The sequence below is a fragment of the Sinocyclocheilus rhinocerous genome, unplaced genomic scaffold, assembly GCF_001515625.1.
Source record: "Sinocyclocheilus rhinocerous isolate Xijiao unplaced genomic scaffold, SAMN03320098_v1.1 scaffold1111, whole genome shotgun sequence".
Taxonomy (NCBI): domain Eukaryota; kingdom Metazoa; phylum Chordata; class Actinopteri; order Cypriniformes; family Cyprinidae; genus Sinocyclocheilus; species Sinocyclocheilus rhinocerous.
Window position 1 is genome coordinate 607,352 of NW_015655406.1, and position 5,652 is coordinate 613,003.

Consider the following 5,652-nt stretch of genomic DNA (forward strand, 5'->3'; position numbering starts at 1 on the left):
TGATCAAATAAATGCAGCCCGGGTGAGTATAGTATATAAATATTGTTACACTGGAATATCACATAACAGCCTCAATAATCCTGAATCTATGATGTTCTCAATGGATAGTACAAACAGGCTGTTGTTTTACCACCCAGCTGCTTTCAAACTGCAGTTAGTGTGCAAATGTTAAACTTTGATATGTTCATAAATTCAAATGGGATACCTACAAAAAGTTAATGACATTGAAGGATGACCTACCATTTCTAAATCATTCTGAATTTTATTCTGCAATGCCAATGAAAGGTATTAGCCTGCTTTACAGAAAGTCATTCCTTTTCACTCTGCACAGGAAAACAAGACAACAACCACAACCTTACAAACAGTCTCAGCTCACCAGAGTCGGTATTAAAATGGGTGATTATATGTAGTAAGATCAGCCGAGAGACACCCACGATAGATGCATTACATTAATCATTCCAAACGAAGATGCTTCTCACACGATTCGGCCTGGGTAGATAATAAGGCAGCATTTAAAAAAAAGCAGGTAGAGCTATATTTGCATCATTTCACCATGGGTGCAGACTTCACCAATCTCTGCGGGTCTATTGCAGTGCATGACCATATTTTAAATTGGCAGTGTATAGAGAAACTATACCAACATGCAAAGGCAGGCCATGCAATTTTAATGTTCTACAGACATCTGTAGATTCCAAACCTCTGCATTCAACCAAGTAAGTTAAGAAAAAGAGAGTGAATGCCCCAAAGTGTTTCTACAATGCATATGTATATAGGGTTGGTACTAACGCAAGGTTTAATTGCTGATTTAAAATGAATAAGGCCTCAACGCATACATATTCCTCTACATAATTACAGAAATTGTTCAGACAAAAAGAAAAATTCTGTCATTTGCTCATCCTCATGTCATGTCTTCTGAAACACAAAAGAACTGATATTTTGAAGAACCATTTTCATCCATACAATTAAAGTCAATAGGATCCAAAACAACACTGGATGTTATGACAGTTATTAAATGATGGCAGCAGGTCCCTATGACAGTAGACACTAGACACTGGAAAGTGAGAATTTGCCTGTAGAATGAATTAATAGTTGATGGTATCATAAACTAAACATTTGCTTTTGCATTATGCAGCTTCCACACCATTAACTGTCAGTGTAAATCAAAAACAACTGCCACCAACTGGCACAACATGACAAAAAAAAAAAATGAGTGCACTTTTAAACTGGGGTAGTAGAAAGTATTTTAGCATTAATAAAATAAAAAATTACCAAGACACTGAGGTTCAACCCTGTAGGCCGTTGTACGACTTTACTGTGAGAAACACAATCTAATTTCAACCACTGATAATGTCAGGAAATAATAAGCTTTATGACAATGAGGATAGCTGCTTGGGGTTATATAAGAACATAACTACACAAGACTAATGTGTTTTTCACTCATACAAGATAAGTACAAGGCTACAGTGAATGATTAGCCTGCAGACATAACTCATTCACTGCAGCTGGATTACAGGAGGGACCCATTTAATCACACAGTGATCTGAAATAAAACCAAAAGAACGGTAGTGTTTGTTTTGTTGATTTTATGCTTTTGCTACAAAGAGAGCAATAACTGCATGTGCATTTCTTAACGGCTCCATTAAAATCTGTCAAAACAAATTCCTGCTTAAATAGCTCTGTTCTTTTAACAAACATGGAAAGGCATATGTGGCTGTTTTTTCTTCCCCTCTACTGATTCTTCCCAGATGAAACAAAAAATGTCATGTACTAAAGTTAGAAGAGGTAGACCTCCATCAGGTCTTCAGATGTTGGTGTCTGAGCAGATGCTGCGCTCTTGTCCTCAGGGTACCTGGTTTGGATTGTAAATCACAAGAGGAAATGTTGCCAATTTCTTCAGGTATAGCATCATTAGTTTTCCCCACCTCCCACGACCACTGAGACCTCAGATGTGCGTCAACCAGTAAATGTTAAGACCTGCTGGCCTCCAGCTTCACTGCTCCAAATGATGCTCTCCAACAAAGCAGAGCTGGGCTAATAAAATTACTTGTGTGTGTGTGTTTCACAGTTTCAACAAAGACATTAAACAGCACAACTGTTTTAAACATTGATAATAATAAGAAATGGTTCTTAAGCAGCAAATCAGGATATTAGAATGATTTCTGAAATTCAGTTTTGCCATCGCAGGAATAAATTACATTTTAAAATAGATTAAAATGGAAAACAGTTATTTAAAATTGTAAGAATGTTTCACTATTTATCAAAAATCATAAAAAAATCTACAGACCCCAAACTTTTGAATGTTAGTGTATATTTGTTTTGAACACACTCGCAGTAAAAAAAATGGATGGTGTTTGTAAACCCAAACTACCAACATCAGACCATGTCTTGTTACAAACAATCCTCATTTCATCTTATCCTGAATCTGGAAACTCACATTTCAAAAGTGTCAGTCATTGATCGAAAGCCTGTCGTTCTGTGTCCATTGCTTGGGAAACCATGCAACATCTTCACGTTTTTGCATCATGTAATCGAACAATAGACTATGAACGGTCACTTCCACGTTTTTTCTCAGGGTGTTTATTTACATCCGGTGCTGCGCCGGAAGCCATTGTTCCTTACGCAGAGCTTTCAAAATGACAGAGGAGAAGATGATTTTTCAGCTTACTAGAACTTCCCTGGATTACTGTAAATGAATTTCATCGCATTGCGAGTCTGTCAGCTAACCAAAACGGAGAAGGGCATTAAACGTTTCAAGTTACATCGACAACTTTAGGGTGAGTATTGTGCTATTGTCTTCTAGCAAATCTAGCTAAGTTAAAGGTGGGTTAAGCGATTTTTCAAAAACACTTTAGAAAACTGATTCGGGCCGAGTAGCAAAACAAACTTGTAGCCAATCAGCAGTAAGGGGTGTGTCTACTCAGGATGTGGAGGAGAGAGCGTTCAGTGAACAGGACAGACATTAGCCGAGCCGAGCAACAGAAAGATAGAGATGGCGGATAAAAAAACAAGAGCGCAAAAGAAGGCTTAAGGCAAGAAGTAGGACACCGTGTAAATATCGGATCAGCTTTCCAGCGCTGGAGAACTCAAGGAGCGGAAGGCCTGCGATCGGACGCCGAGGTTGCTTTGTTTCTTCTTGATAGGTGAGTAACACCGTGTCTGCGCCGCAACAGCTAAAGTCTGTCTAGTACACTGGACGCAACAAAGCGACCGTTGAAAATAATTTGAAATGTGTCAATACATCATGAATAGAATGCAGCAACAGTTTTCTGTCCGGGATTTGTCGTGTCGCGCCGCATCCAGTGTAGACCATAGATATGTACTGTTTTGGTGATTTCAAATGTCAACACTGGCTACCAGAATTCGCTTACTCCACCTTTAATAAGGCTGGATAACGCTGCATGACTTTTGCGCTGATTTGATCAGCACTTAAATAGAGTTAAGCTTAAACTCCATTCACCTCAAGTTTTTATGACTCCTCTAAGAGATAGTAGCAATAACAACAGAGTAATCCACGTTTGTTTGTATCTGTGGCTCTGATAGGTGGTTTGCTGTAATAGGAACGTCTTCACTTGATATAAAGTATTTTAAATACCGTTCCCATTTTTAGATTGCTATGTATCATAATACACCTGAAGTCTGACAGTTCATTCTTATATTTTCAACTGTTTTATTATCTGTAACCTGAAGCTTGAATTGATTGTTACATTTAATATAGCAGTTTTCCAGGGATCCCTAACACAAACATGGTGAAGCTGTTCAGTAAAAAAAGCAAACAAGATCAGAAATGGTTAAGAGGGAAATATTACTGAGCACGTTTTACAGTGTATTGACATGTTTGTAACATTATATAGACTAGTCTACATAATTTAATTTTAAATATAATTTAATTTACAATTTAAAGTGCAACTGAAAGTAATTCAAAATGCATCTGAATTCAATTCGATATATAACCCAATTTAATTATCTTCACAGGTTGTTTTAAAGGATTCCCAGCCTGTTCTAGTGTTGCAGGGACAGCAGTGTGCATCCATGTTGTTACAGCACACTATTCAGAACTGGGAATCAGTGCACTTCCTCCTGTACAGAGCTGCACTAAAATGGAGCAGAGCTGGCACAAACCTAGAACAATGGTAAGTGGTAAGTAAGAGAATTATCAAATACTTTAATGAATGACTTAATAAACTTTGATTAATAATATTAACATGCCCCATTGGTGTGCCTAGAGAGTCAAGCCAGGTCGTGTCAGTGGGATGGTGGTCCTGTTTGCAAGACCAAAAGAGAGGAAACTCGCTGAGTGGTTAGACTGTGTAATGCTGTTACATCATCTTTTCATATCTTTGCTATATTCATAATGTATAACATGCCTATATGTTAGCTCTAGCATAAAAATAAAAAAAAAACACAATCAAATTGGATATGGCACTGCTCATAATGTATGCAACATGTAATGACAGTGGAAGACTTGTTTTTAAATGGTCAATTTTCCCTATACCTTTGTTTTTCAACTCAAAAGAACACTTTATAGTGGTGAGCTGCCTGACCTATCAATCCTTTAAAGGGGTCATATGATGCTTTTTTAAAGATCATTATTTTGTGTATTAAAAAAAAAAAAAAACACAATCAAATTGGATATGGCACTGCTCATAATGTATGCAACATGTAATGACAGTGGAAGACTTGTTTTTAAATGGTCAATTTTCCCTATACCTTTGTTTTTCAACTCAAAAGAACACTTTATAGTGGTGAGCTGCCTGACCTATCAATCCTTTAAAGGGGTCATATGATGCTTTTTTGATAAAGAATATCTCTTTGGTTTTGAGACTTTAGTCTTTGCAACTTCAGGGATCTTATCTATGCACAATCAGCTTGTAACACTCCAAAGAGAAAGGAAAACTTGAAATCGCATCATATGACCCCTTTAAGAGGCAGAAGTGTTAAAAATGACATACCAATTACACTATCACAGTTATTAGTATTTGTATTTTACATAACCATTACACTGTATCAAAGTTACCAATATTTGCATTATATTTAGTTTACATTTTATATTACCGTCTTTACAAATACAACCAAATTAATCCATCCCAAGTGTTTTGTGTAAGGCCAGATCTCACTGTGGAAGACCAACTGAAAAGTGAAGAGTGGACCATGAAGAGGAAGAACTCATCGATTGGCTGCAGAGACTGACACGGTCAAAATTAATTTTAAATAATTATGGTACATATAATGCATGCAACCTGTGCATCAAGAGAGAAAAATAAACATTTTCTTTCTCTGTCCCAAAGAATGCTATATCAATGTTTACCATTGCATTGCTTGTTTCTCCAAATTCACTCCTCGTTATAGTTGTCCTTGCTCTGGTCACACGAACCATGTTGTGGGATGTAGGTTCAATAAGTCTCCAAAATGCCATTGGTTGTAAATCACAAAACTAGATTGGATGCGAGACATGTTTTCAGAAAATACACACTACAAAATGTAATAATGCAAGTTAGTTTGAAGTTACCTGAAGGTTACTTTAAAAATGTATAATGTATTGACATGCAAGTACTCATGAAAAAATGATTTTAGCTGGGGTTTTAGCTTATTCTCCCTTGTTTCATTCTAAACCATTATGAATTTCTTCTGTGGGGGAAAAAAATAAAAATTATA

The 5,652-nt window shown here is 36.7% G+C and overlaps 1 long non-coding RNA gene across 1 annotated transcript in view; it reads right to left on the minus strand.

Annotated features, from left to right (window-relative positions):
* Positions 1-1,717: 1,717 nt before the first annotated feature.
* The window catches only part of LOC107718200 (uncharacterized), a 4,379-nt gene continuing 444 nt past the window's right edge, over positions 1,718-5,652 (minus strand). The window contains exons 2-3 of the long non-coding RNA XR_001637392.1: positions 5,306-5,431; positions 1,718-1,849 (exon numbers count right to left, since the gene is read on the minus strand). This is a non-coding gene — a long non-coding RNA (uncharacterized LOC107718200). The remainder of the gene's footprint in view (positions 1,850-5,305; positions 5,432-5,652) is intronic.